Source organism: Hyperolius riggenbachi, chromosome 4 (assembly GCF_040937935.1).
Source record: "Hyperolius riggenbachi isolate aHypRig1 chromosome 4, aHypRig1.pri, whole genome shotgun sequence".
NCBI classification, from domain to species: Eukaryota; Metazoa; Chordata; class Amphibia; order Anura; family Hyperoliidae; genus Hyperolius; species Hyperolius riggenbachi.
The window spans coordinates 388154615-388169054 of record NC_090649.1 but is presented as its reverse complement, the minus strand read 5'-3'; positions in this window follow the sequence as shown (position 1 = coordinate 388169054).

Sequence of the window (14440 nt, the reverse complement as noted above, 5' to 3'; positions counted from 1 at the left end):
TTTCAGCTCGTTAGTAACTTTTTTTTTTTTTTTAATGAAATAAAATGAAATGAACCATATATTATAGTAAAACTCAAGTGAGAGTAATCTTGGAGGGTGCCGCCCCTGATCTCCCTCTGGAAATGCTGATTTCCTACTTTTCTGGCCACAATACTCACCTGGAACAAGCATCCAGGACACCTTACTGAGATGCATGCTCCTGGTGAATAATTCACAGTATTATAGTTAGACAATCAGCCAACAGCATATTAAGCATTTTTCCACTAGCAGCGATCAGAGTTGGGGCTTGTTCACACCTTGGGCGTTTTGTGGGTTTTTTTTTTTAAGCGCCAGTGATTTTCAAAATCGCCTTGAAATTGCTTGTGCAATGATTCCCTATGAGAGAGTTCACATCTGAGTGGTTCGTTTCCGCTCAGCAAAGCGCTGCCTGTACCATTTTTGGGGAGTTTTTGCTCAATGGAAGGTATAGGGAAATCGCAAGGCGTTTGAAAAAGATTTTCCCCAGCGCTTTTAAGAATAAATACATTGTATTTATTAATTTCTGGGTCAAAGAGTTCACTTCCTGACTTGCGTTAGGAAGTGAAAAAACAAATCGCTCTGCAAAAGCGAATTGAATAGCGCTTTATACAAAATCACAGCGCGCAGCTAAGCGCCGGAGGGAGAAAAAACAAATCGCAAAAAATTGAAAAATCAATGCCGTCATAGATTTCGATTTTAGATGTGAACAAAGGCTTAATGCGTTTCAACTTTGTTGGAAACGCAATTGCATACTTGCGCAATTCCGTTGCGATTATTGCTAGTGCCAGCCCTTCCCATTCCTGGAAATCTTAAAAAAAAAAAAACACAGTCAGATGCGTTTGCGTTTTGCAAGTACAGAGGAAAAAGGCCATATTAGCGGCTTCTGTCATTACAGATAAAAAGTACTGTGATATATGGCAGCGTTTCTCAACATTATTTCTGCATGTACCCCTTTATGTAAGATGTGTTTGCTGAGTACCCCCGATTCTGACATCCTCTCAGGTACACACACACCCACTTGTAAGAAGTACTCAATATTTGTGTATACATCTTTTTTAAAGGGGCACTATGGCGAAAAATTGTAAAACTTAAAATATGTGCAAACATAGACAAATAAGAAGTATGTTTCTTCCAGAGTAAAAGGAGACATACATTACTTTTCTCCTATGTTGCTATCACTTACAGTAAATAGTAGAAATCTGACAGAAGCGACAGGTTTTGGACTAGTCCATCTCTTCATAGGGGATTTGCAGCAAGGATTTTATTCTTTATAAAGATATTCCCTAAAAAGGATTTAAACAATGATGCTGGCCAGCTTCCCTGCTCGCTACACAGTTTTTTTGGCAGTTGGACAGAGCACTACTGTAAGTGACAACAACATAGGAGAAAAGTAATTTATAGCTCATTTTACTCTGGAAAAAGCATACTGTTTATTTGTATATGTTTGCACATATTTTAAATTTTATAATTTTCGCCATAGTGCCCTTTTAAGTATTGATTTACACTTTTAAAGGGCCATTACAGCGGAAAAAGTAAGCAGTTAAAATCTGACAGAACCTGCAGGTTTTGGACTAGTTCATCTCCTCATTGGGAGTTCTCAGTATTTCTTTCATTCTTTTCTAAAGCATTCCCTGAACAGAGGTTGCAAAGTCTAACTGCCAAAATAGTGTGCAAGAGTGAGTAGGGAGGCTGGCTGGTATCTTACTATTTTGGCAATGCCTTTGAAAACTAAGAAAACCCAGAGAATCCCCTATGAGGAAATGGACTAGTCCAAAACCTGTCGGTTCAGATCAGAATTTTCAGATTATCAGATTTTAACTGCTTACTTTTTTCGCTATAGTTGGTTTTTAAATAACTAAAAATACAATTCACTAGTTACAAACAGGTTACGTTCTGGGAGTTTGTTTGTAAGTTGAATTTGTTTGTAAGTTGAGTCATGTTTTATACATACTGAAATGTGTATTTACTCTCTGGATTTTTCCATATAGCTTAAAGGGACACTGTAGAGGGGTCGGGGGAAAATGAGTTGAAATTACCCGGGGCTTCTAATGTTCCCCCACAGACATCCTGTGTTGGCGCAGCCACTCCCCAATGCTCCGGCCCGCCTCTGGTTCACTTCTGGAATTTCAGACTTTAAAGTCTGAAAACCACTGCACCTGCGTTGCCGTGTCCTCACTCCCGCTGATGGCACCAGGAGTGTACTGCTCAGGCCTAGTATGGTCTGTGCCTGTGCCGTGCGCTCCTAGTGACATCAGGGGAAGTGAGGACACAGCAACGCAGGCGCAGTGGTTTTCAGACTTTAAAGTCTGAAATTCCAGAAGTGAACCGGAGGCGGGGCCAGAGCATCTGTGAGTGGCTGCACAGGCACAGGATGCCTGCGGGGGACCATTAGAAGCCCCGGGTAACTTCAACTCATTCCCCCCCCCCCCCCCACAGTATCTCTTTAACCACTTGAGGACTCAGCCTTTACCCCCCCCCCCCCCCCTTAAGGACCAGCGTGTTATTTTATGATCTGTGCTGGGTGGGCTCTGCAGGCTCCAGCACAGCAGGCTGCGAGGGTCACCAGGGGGAAGTAAGGAAGGGTTGTGAACATTAAGGGGGGGCCATCAAAGTTTTGCAGGGGGGCACCATGATTTGTTTATAGCTGACGTAATGGTGATAAGTCTTACCTTGAGAATAATGGAGGCACAGACTAACCAGCAAGCTCATGGTGACCCAGAACTCATTGGAGTGTGTAAGGGACTACAATGGTCCTAAAAGCTTGAGAATAATGTTTAGAGATGTAATCATCACATTTTCAGTCTGTGCATTCACACTGAAGTTCTTTTCTTCAACAGTTCAGTGCTTTTCATTTCATTGAATTAATGTGATTATCATTTTTTTCAAGGCCAGGTATTAACAAAGAACGGTTGTTTTCACATTTTTTTATGAGAATGTAAACTGAAAACATTCCTGCATTCTCTAACAATATAAAAACAGTGCTGAGTGTCAGTTTTGGGTACAGCCAGCAGATAGGCCTGGTGCACACCAAAAAACGCTAGCAGATCCGCAAAATGCTAGCAGATTTTGAACCGCTTTTTCTTATTTTTATTTAGCGTTTCACCTAGCATTTTGCGGTTTTGGGAAGTGTTTTTGGTGTAGTAGATGTCATATATTGTTACAGTAAAGCTGTTACTGAACAGCTACTGTAACAAAAAACGCCTGGCAAACCGCTCTGAAGTGCCGTTTTTCAGAGCGGTTTGCGTTTTTCCTATACTTAACATTGAGGCAGAAACGCATCCGCAATCCAAAATCTGCAGCAGCTCGGGAGTATGCGTTTCTGCAAAACGCCTCCCGCTCTGGTGTGCACCAGCCCATTGAAATACATTACCCTAGCGGATCCGCACCCGCAAGCGGATCGCAAACCGCAGCAGAACCGCTCTGGTGTGCACTAGGCCATAGAGAGGATTAAGGGCATTTTCACATTCAGTCAGTTGAGCTGCAATGTAGCTGAAAAGTTGGACCGTGTATTATTGTTGCAGTGAGGCATACAGTACAATAAAAGTATGCCCTACTGCCACTGTACATGCACGCGTTACCCCGTTGATGCGCAGCATGCTGCGTTACTGCTTCTGAACTTGACGCACCGCACTCCATGTGAGGCTACATTTACAGTGGGGCCTTGCGTTGTAATACAACGTTAATCTATTGCCGACCGCGTCACGCTAATGGGCGTGGCCACAGCGGCAGCCCTGGGACCGCCTAACGCCGATTGGCATAAAGTCCTGGGGCTTGCTTTTGCAGGAGATCGCGCGCACGCTGCTCGCGCATCTCCTGCTTGGTAGGTGGAGTCTCCCAGTGGCAATCGCAGCTCGGAAACTGTTAGATGCCGTCGAATTACCCGTACAGCGTTGCGATCTAAGGCAGTGCTGTACTGGGGACAGCCGTGTGACACGGCTGTCCCCTCCATAGGCTGGGAAGTGATCGGCTGTCATAGGCTGAAACCTATGACAGCTGATCACGCTGATTGGCTGGCTGGCGGGGGGAGGGAGGGTGAGGGATTTAAAAAAAAAAGTTACACAAATTTAATAAAAAATAAACAAAACAACAAAAACATTTGTGAAAAAACAAACAAACATCTGGGGGCGATCAGACTCCACCCCATCAACAGAAAGCTCTGTTGGTGAGGAGAAAAGGGGGGGGGGGGGGGGATTACTTGTGTCCTGTGTTGTGCAAACCCTGCAGCTTGGTCTTAAAGCTGGAGTGGCCTATTTTACAAAAAAATGGCCTGGTCTTTAGGGGGATTTAACACTGTGGCCCTCAAGAGGTTAAATTCACAACGCAGCATTACAATGCAACGCAAAAAAAGGTGGTAACGCACATTAACGATGCGTTACCGCTGCATACAGTAGGTACAGTAGAGCATACAGGCAATGAAAAGTATGCTTTCCTGTACCTGGTAACGTGTGCGTCTAGAGGTAACACATTGCAGCAGTGCATTAACATAACGCTACACGTTACAATGCGATTGCAGTGAGGTAAGCTGCGTTATAAGAGTTTATAACGCAGCTCCGCAACTTCCCATTGTGAATTATCCCTCAAAGCCCCATAGAAATATCATTGCATTGTGTTGAGTTGCATTGATACTGTCTGTTGTGGTGGAACGCAACATTCTAAGTGTGAAAGGGCTAAAAAACTAACTTTGGGCTATGTGCGTTGCATAATGCCGGTGCTATAGTGGGAATGTTATTTTTCAGAGCATAAACAATTGATACGTAATGTACACGTTGTCCAGAAATGCACTGTACAAAGTGTTTGGCTAACATGATCCGTTGCAATGCAGAGATGTAAACATGACCATACAATTGCATTTGCAGTGCTATCACATCCAGCAACCTGCTTAGTGTTAATGCATCATGCAAGTCTGGTCAATGGTGACATAAAATCCTTCAATGTTTCTGGAGCAAATCCAGGATTACAGTCCGTTTTTCTTGTTTGCAAACAGGCAAGATCTGTGGATTTTCCAGCGACATAACAAGTTAACAAAAAGTAATGGAATGCCGGGAATGTCAAATAGCTGTGGATTTTCACAGGCAAAAGATGTAAAATGGGGTACAAACTCATATGTTTATTTTGTACCCTTTTATCAAATATGTTTGTTAGCAAAAGGCACAGACACGCATAATTTTACTAAATGTGAGTGTGATGATTTATTTTTTTTATTAATCCAGTAAACCCCATTTAATGCACTACGGAGCGCTCTCTTGTCTCCCCACCCTTTATGTTTAAAGAGGAACTGTCACGGAAATCTTAAAACACATACAAATAAGAAGTTAATTTCTACTAGAGTAAAATGAGCCATAAATGACTTCTCTCCTATGTTGCTGTCACTTACAGTAAGTATTAGAAATCTGACATCACTGACAGATTTTGGGCTAGTCCATCTCTTCATAGGGGATTCTCAGCATGGCCTTTATTCTTTATAAAGACATTCCCTAAAAAAGATTTATACAAAGATGCTGGCCAGCCTCCCTGCTCACTGCACACTTTTTTGGCAGTTGGACAGAGCAACTGCCCTCCACTAAAGGCTCATACACACATCAGACCATAGTCTTTTGAAAATGAAAGATCACAGACCAATTTTACCCCCTTCCATGTAGTATGAGAGCCATACCTACACAATCTGTTCTGTGGAGCTGAACTCCCCATCAGATAAAAATCTTTGCAAGATGCTGCACACAAAGATGCTGCACACAAAGATGCTGCACACAAAGATGCTGCACACATGCAACAGATCAGTATCTGCAAAAGATCTGTTTCTGCAAAAGATCCGTTCCTGCAAAATGCATTCAAAGTCTATGATATCTGCAGATCTCATACACACCTTGTTTAACTGACAATTATCTGCAGATCAGATCAACCAGGTTGGATCTTCAGATCTGCAGATGATGGTCCGTTAAACAAGGCGTGTATGAGATCTGCAGATGTAGACTTTGAATGCATTTTGCAGGAACGGATCTTTTGCAGGAACTGATCTTTTGCAGATAATGATCTGTTGCATGTGTACAGCATCTTTGTGTGCAGCATATTGCAAATATTTTTATCTGATGGGGAGTTCAGCTCCATAGACTAGACTGTGTAGAGTATGGCTCTCATAATACATGGAAGGGGGTAAAATTGGTCTGTGATCTTTCATTTTCAAAAGACTTTTATCTGACGTGTGTACCCACCTTAAGTGCTTTTAATAATAAAGAAAACCCTGAGACCCCCCCCCCCCCCCCATGAAGAGCTGGACTAGTCAAAAACCTGTCGGTAATGTCAGATTTCTACTACTTACTGTAAGTGACAGCAACATAGTGTAACGATTGTGGAATTCTCTCCATGGTCAGTGCACAGCACGTGCGCTGACACTGCAGAAATCCTCCAAGCGTATAATTTGAGAGAACCCAGCAAAAGGTGCAAAGCACCTGTAGAGGGCAATTCCTGTCGGCAGATGGAGCTGTGGAGTGCAGAGGAACAGCTCCTCTGCCCTGCCACTGACGCCAGACAGGAATTGTACGGAGGGAAGAAACGCAGGGCAAGATAGCCCTGAAAGAGAGAGATCAAAGCGGCAGAAGGTATGTGTGTCCACCAATTTAGTCGCCACCCTGCGACGATGAACACACAACCATGAAGATCAAGTGAGAAGGCAATCGCAAGAGATGGCGATTGCTAACAGCGACACAAGACTGAACGAGTACAGATGAGGAATGTATGTATGTCCACCAATCTCGCCGCCAACCTGCGACGGTGGACACACAACAGAGGAAACCAAGTGAGAACGCAATCGCAAGAGAAGCAATTGCGAATGAGTGTGCACAGGGACAGAATGTATGTGTATGCCCCAATCTAGTCGCCAACCCACGACGGTGCACACAACAGAAACGAAGTAGGAATGCAATCGCGAGAGAGGCGACTGCCAGACGTGACACAAGGCTACAGCAAGGCAGAGCACGAGAGTAGCAAAGGCACAGCAAATCATACAATGAGAAGATAAGGAAAATAATAAACGTTAACTAAACGCGAACACCGCACTCATTCGCAACAGCGAACGCGTTTACTGCACAGTCTCCGCGTGTTAAGCACAACAGAGACAAGCACGCCTAACTAACCACCGACAGACAAACACGAAACAGAGGACGCGAGCGCCTGCTTAACGGTTACCTCACCGAGCCTCCTGCAAGCGTTCGTATCAGACCAGACAGATACACGAAAACAGAAATAAGTGAGAGATACGATCCACTGCTCTTTCCGCCAGATCAAGTGCGATCCAAGTAAGGCAACAGAGCTTGCTGGATCCCCTGCTCTTTCCGCCAGAGCAAGTGCGATCCAAGTAGAGCAAGATAGCTTAGCAGGATCCACTGCTCTTTCCGCCAGAGCGAGTGTGATCCAAGTATAGAAACAGAGCGAGCTGAATCCACTGCTCTTTCCGCCAGAGCAAGTGCGATCCAAGTACAGCAAGAGAGACAGAACAGGCAATACAAATAATACAATCCTGACTGCTCTAGCAAGGATGCCTAGCGCAGTCCCAGGAATTACTCTAAGCTAATCTTCAAACAATAAGCATGGCTGACACTCCAGGAGTGTTTCACAGGACAAACCCTTATGACCAGCGAAGTACTGTGGAATTACATAGTATATATAGAGCCAGCCTACAAAGGATGTGGCTAGGCAATTTGCATGACAAACGTATGCAAATTCCTCAGCAGCAGCAAGCTGCAAAACTGACAAAAGGTCTCTTTTCCAGAGACCTGCAGAATGCAGACCTGAACAGTGGTCAAAAAGCTGCCTGCCTGCCTGCGCAGGCAGCCGAGCGGATCATTACACATAGGAGAAAAGTAATTTATGGCTCATTTTACTCTGGAAGAAACGTACTTCGTATTTGTATATGTTTATATGTTTTTAAAATTTTAAGATTTTTACGACAGAGGTCCTTTAAGCTTTTCACCATATACTGCCATCATTGCATGTTTTGTGGATAGCCACATACAGTATAAATTATTACTGACACACTAATTACTCTTAACTTGGGGGTAGGTGTTGAATCAGTGATCTTCTATATTGCTTTTTGTTGTCCAAACTTGTATATACTATGAATGTATTCATGTATTTATTTATTTGTTGGATTTATGGGCTAATTCCATTTTAAGCTCTGATTGGAATGTAATGTAAACAGTCTGTTTTAAAAAAATATAATGTGATTTATTTTAAAATACTTTTTATATACAGAGAAGCTATGCTGCATGTTTTGTTGTTAATGTTGAAACATCATTTTCACACCTTATCAATAAACTGCATTTTAATCCTCCACCTCCAGCAAGAATTCTTAACTCAAAATAATTTTAATACTTAATCAACAGCCTTTTGGTACTTTTTCAATTGCAGAGTGATGAAAAAACAAATTTAAACAGAAGGTGAAAAATTATCTCCGAGAAGAAAACTCAGGAGAAAAAGTTAATTGCATATGGGCCACAGTGTGTGAACATTCATTGGTGCAATTCAAATAATCCTCAAAAGTCAGAATGGAGATACACAAAGCAATGCAGAATATACAGCATCCAGCAGCAACTCCCATGTCAGGAGCATATCTACATGCTTTTCCAACAGCCTTATAAGCACAGAAATCAGTTTGGGTATCATATTGAGATTTGCCATTCTGAAAAAGTTCAGGAGTCACTTGTATCCCAAGTGTATGGTTTGTATTAAAGGCATGTGGATCTACTTTTTAAATTGCATATTTATTTTAGCCCACAGAGAGTCTCCCATGCAGCTTCTAATCATCTGTTGGCATGCAGTTATCTGTCTGCATTACAATAAAGTTGTAGCATTCAGTACCTGTCTGCTGTAAAAACAGACCTGAGCTGACTATCACACTGTTTGCATACATTAATAGGACGCATGGCGCAACTGACAAAATCACATTATTTTGGGGGGTAAAAAAGTACCTCTGCATTCCTTACAGGTCTTTGATTTTTGAAGTGTGAAGGAGTTGGAGTGAGGTAAACAAGAGGAACCCTCCTGGCAGTCTATTAAAAACCGCCAGGGGACAGCGCAGCATTTTAAAAAAAATTTTTTAAAATCATGTAGCTAGCCTAGCGCTAGCTACATGATCGCTGCTACGCAGCGGCATCCCCCCACCCTCTTAGATCGCCTCCGGCGATCAAGCCCGTCCGGAAATCCCGTTCTGAACGGGATTTTCATTAGGGCTTTCCCCGTCGCCATGGCGACGGGCGGGCTGACGTCATCGACGTCAAAGGGAGTCCCGATCCACCCCTCAGTGCTGCCTGGCACTAATTGGCCAGGCAGCGCATGGGGTCTGGGGGGGCGGCACGGCGGGTAGCAGCGGCGATCGGTGTGCACACGCAGCTAGCAAAGTGCTAGCTGCATGTAGCAAAAAAAAATTATGCAAATCGGCCCAGCAGGGCCTGAGAAATCCCCCTGCGCGGCTTACCCCGAACTACGGGGTTACCGCCAGGAGGGTTAAAGGGAGGGGGTGAGAGGGATATGGAGGCTGACATGTTTGTTTCCTTTTTAAATAATGCACATTGCCTGGCTGTTCTGCTGATCCTCTGCCTCTAATACTTTAAGCCATAGACCCTGAGCAAGCATGCAGATCAGATGTTCATGACAAATCTGACAAGATTAGCTGCATGCTTGTTTCAGGTGTGTGATTTAGACCCTACTGACTAGAGAAATCAGCAGGACTGCCAGGCAACTGGTATTGTTTAAAAGGAAATAAATATGGCAGCTTCCATAGGTCTCACACCTCGGGTTCCTTTTAAGTGAGATAATCATTACGACACAAAGGAAAATCTTAAAGGAAATCAACCCACACAAATCTCGTTAGGGCATTTTTAAACTGGCACATCATCATAATGAGACCTGCACTGGGCAACAGTACGCAAACATTGGCACAATGGCACAATATAGAAGTGATAGCCCATGTAACTTTCAGTGACAATTGTATGGTAATTAACGCACCATACAGCATTTTGCAAGACAAAAGAGAGAGGGACATGCCCTTGGGAGCTTAAAGGCCCGTACACACGCTTGATGTGTAGGAACGACGGGTCCGTCAGACCCTCCCGCTGGGTGGGCGTTCCAGCGACAGTCCGGCGTGTGTACAGTCTGTCTGCAGACTGATGAGGCTGTTTATGAGCGATCCGCGCAGAATTTAATTTAAACATTGTAAAAACCAAGAGAAATGGGCAAATAAAATGTGTGAGTTTTATCTAGATTCTCACATTTTATTTTAAAACTATAATGGCTAAAAACTGAGAAATATATTTTTTTTTCATTTTATTATTCCCATAAAAATTTTAATATAGTAAAATAAGTCTTAGCAAACAGTACACCCCCCCAAAAAAAGCCTAATTTGTGGTGAAAAAACAATGTATAGATCATGTAGGTGTCATAAGTAGTGACAAAGTTATTAGTGCATTAATGGGAGGAGCACTTAAATGTAAAAAATTGCTTTGGTCCATCTAGTTAGCATAACCTGTAGTGGTCAAGTGGTTAAGGTTGTGCTTAAAGGTTGAGGGATTTGAGAAGAAACAGACGTGTTTTGGAAGTGAATTCTGGTGGAGTTGTGTGAAGTCCTGTATATAGAGATGAGCGTAATGACCTAATTACGATTTGGCGAAATTTCGCGTAATTAGTGTAATTACGATTATGGCCGTAAGTACATAATCGTAATGAAGAAGGATTTCGTGAAATTTCGCGTAAGCGTAATTTTCGCGTAATTTTCGCATTACAGTGGTTATTTGTTCATGCCATAATTTCGCATTAAACGCTACCGTAATTTCGCGTTATTCCGTAACGCTCCGTATAATATAAAAAAGCCGCCGACTTTAAGGGTTAATAGCAAAGCCCCCTTAAATGCTAAGAGCCTCAAATTTGGAGAATATATTAAGGAGATCAGGAGGAATAAGAGGAAATTTTTTTTTTTCAAAAAGACCTTATAGTTTTTGAGAAAATCGATTTTTAAGTTTCAAGGGCAAAAATGTCTTTTAAATGCGGAAAATGTCAGTTTTTTATGCACAGGTAACAATAGTGTATTATTTTCATAGATTCCCCCAAGTGGGAAGAGTTTTACTTACTTCGTTCTGAGTGTGGGAAATATAAAAAAAAAACGACGTGGGGTCCCCCCTCCCAGACCTCTTTAACCCCTTGTCCCCCATGCAGGCTGGGATAGCCAGAATGCGGAGCACCGGCCGCGTGGGGCTCCGCACCCTGACTATACCAGCCCGCATGGTCCATGGATTGGGGGGTCTCGGAAGGGGAGGGGCAGCCAAGCTTTCCCCTCCCCCTCCGAGCCCTTGTCCAATCCAAGGACAAGGGGCTCTTCTCCACCTCCGATGGGCGGTGGAGGTGGAGCCCGCGATTTCCTGGGTGGGGGGTTCATGGTGGAATCTGGGAGTTCCCTTTAAAAAGGGGTCCCCCAGATGCCCACCCCCCCTCCCAGGAGAAATGAGTATAGAGGTACTTGTACCCCTTACCCATTTCCTTTAAGAGTTAAAAGTAAATAAACACACAAACACATAGAAAAAGTATTTTAATTGAACAAAAAACATAACCACGAAAAAAGTCCTTTAATATTCTTAATTAACCATTAATACTTACCTGTCCCTTTAAATAAATGATCCCACGCAATATCCTCGGAAATGTTCTATCAGTTACAATGTAACAAAGTTATTACAATGTAACTCTCTAAGCATCTTTGTATTTTGGCTCCAAGGAGCCCCATTGGTCCTTAGCAGACCAATGGGGTTCCTTTTGATTTGAAGGAAACCTATTGGTCTGCTAAGGACCAATGGGGCTCCTTGGAGCCAAAATACAAAGATGCTTTTTTCTATGTGTTTGTGTGTTTATGTACTTTTAACTCTTAAAGGAAATGGGTAAGGGGTCGGAGGGGGAGGGGAAAGCTTGGCTGCCCCTCCCCTTCCGAGACCCCCCAATCCATGGACCATGCGGGCTGGTATAGTCAGGGTGCGGAGCCCCACGCGGCCGGTGCTCCGCATTCTGGCTATCCCAGCCTGCATGGGGGACAAGGGGTTAAAGAGGTCTGGGAGGGGGGACCCCACGTCGTTTTTTTTTTATATTTCCCACACTCAGAACGAAGTAAGTAAAACTCTTCCCACTTGGGGGAATCTATGAAAATAATACACTATTGTTACCTGTGCAAAAAAAACTGACATTTTCCGCATTTAAAAGACATTTTTGCCCTTGAAACTTAAAAATCGATTTTCTCAAAAACTATAAGGTCTTTTTGAAAAAAAAAATTTTCCTCTTATTCCCACTGATCCCCTTAATATACCCTAGGAATTTGGTGTTCCTAAACTTTAAGCAGGCTTTGCTATTAACCGTTAAAGTCGGCGGGTTTTTAAATGTATACATTTTTACTTTGAAACTTTAACATCGATTTTCTCAAAAACTATAAGGTCTTTTTGAAAAAAAAAATTTTCCTCTTATTCCTCCTGATCTCCTTAATATATTTTCCAAATTTGAGGCTCTTAGCATTTAAGGGGGCTTTGCTATTAACCCTTAAAGTCGGCGGCTTTTTTATATTATACGGAGCGTTACGGTTTAACGCGAAATTACGGTAGCGTTTAATGCGAAATTACGGCATGAATGAAACGCGACATTTCGCGTTGAAAATTACGCTTACGGTATTTTCAATTACGATTTTAATGGCAAGTTCGCTACGCTAATTTCGCATCGTAATCGCAAATTTCGCATGCGTAATTATAGTAATGCGAAATTACGAAAATTTCGGCTCAACTCTATATGTGGGTGAGAGGAGGTGATTCTAGGGCAGGATAGCAGAAGGTCGTGTGCAGAACAGAGGTTGCAGTTGGGATGGTACTTGGAGATTAGTGAGGAGATGTACAGGGAGAAAGATTGTGGAGAGCTTTGTAGGTTAGAGTTAAAATATTGAATTGAATCTCCTGGTTAATTGGCAGGCAATAAATAGCTTGGCAAAGAGGAGCAGCAGATAAAGTGCAGGAAGAGAGGTGGATAAGTCGACTGGCTGAATTAAAGCATATCTGAAGTGATTGTTAAAGAGAACCCGAGGTGGGATTTAATTATGCTAGTGGGGCACAGAGGCTGGTTGTGCACACTAACACCAGCCTCTGTTGCCCCATGGGGTGCCTCCAGGACCCCCCTGCGCGCCGCTATACCGCTATACCCGCCCGTGTCCCTTCCCTCCCGCTGATTGGAGGGAAGTGACGCGGGCGGGTAGCACCGATACGGAGGAGGCGGGGGAGCGGCGCTGACAGACAGTACATAGGTAAACATTATGCTGGCGACACGCTGCGTGTCGCCAGCACTGTGGGGGTATAGCGGCACGCAGGGGGGTCCTGGAGGCACCCCTTGGGGCAACAGATGCTGGTGTTAGTGTGCACAACCAGCCTCTGTGCCCCACTAGCATAATTAAATCCCACCTCGGGTTCTCTTTTTAAACAAAACAAAAAAAGATCAGATACTTATGGACAGGAAAGGCTCTGGGTCATCATAAAGAGCCTTCTCTTTCCTCTCATGGTCCCCTTGTTCCAGGTACCCTGATGAGTAGTGAACGGAGAGAGGAGATATGGTCTGAATAAGAGAGAGTGAAAGATCTTCCAGAGAGATAGGAAGATGTCCAGGAAAAAGCAAGGTCCTTAAAGGACCACTAAGGCGAATAAAGTAGGCAGTTAAAATCTGGCAGAACTGACAGGTTTTGGGCCAGTCCATCTCTTCACCGGGGATTCTCAGGGTTTTCTTTGTTTTCATCAACATTTCCTGAACAGCAGTTGGAAAGTCTAACTGACAAAATATTGTGCAAGTGAGTAGGGAGTCTTGCTGGTATCTTACTATTTTGGCAGTTAAACTGCTGTTCAGGAAATGCTGTTAAAGACAAAGAAAACCCGAGATGCCCCCATGAGGAGATAGACTGGGCCAAAACCTGTCGATTCTGTCAGATTTTAACTGCCTACTTTTTCTACGATAGTGGTCCTTTAATATCCAAGGAAGAGGGTGTGTGGAGGAGCAGGTTGATGCAGAGGACAGATCAAGAAGGATGAGGATGGAATAATGACCTTTGGATTTGGCTGTTAGGAGGCCATTAGCCTTATTGGTAAGGGTTGTTTCAGTGGAGTGATTGGAGCAGAAACCAAACGAGAGTTGATTGAGCAGTGAGTTAAAGGATAATTAATTAGTTAATTCTGCATGAACATGCAGACTTGCAATGTAAGTAATATGTCCAATTTAAGAAGGGTTGGTGAAAATAGATACAGGGACTGACTGAAAAATAATGAAACTGTTGCTGTTACTCTTCCATCTAGGTGGACAAGGGACTGCTGTGCCGGTATCTGTGAATGGCATAGATTGAATTGTCTGATCCTGCAGTTGAATTACCCTGTTC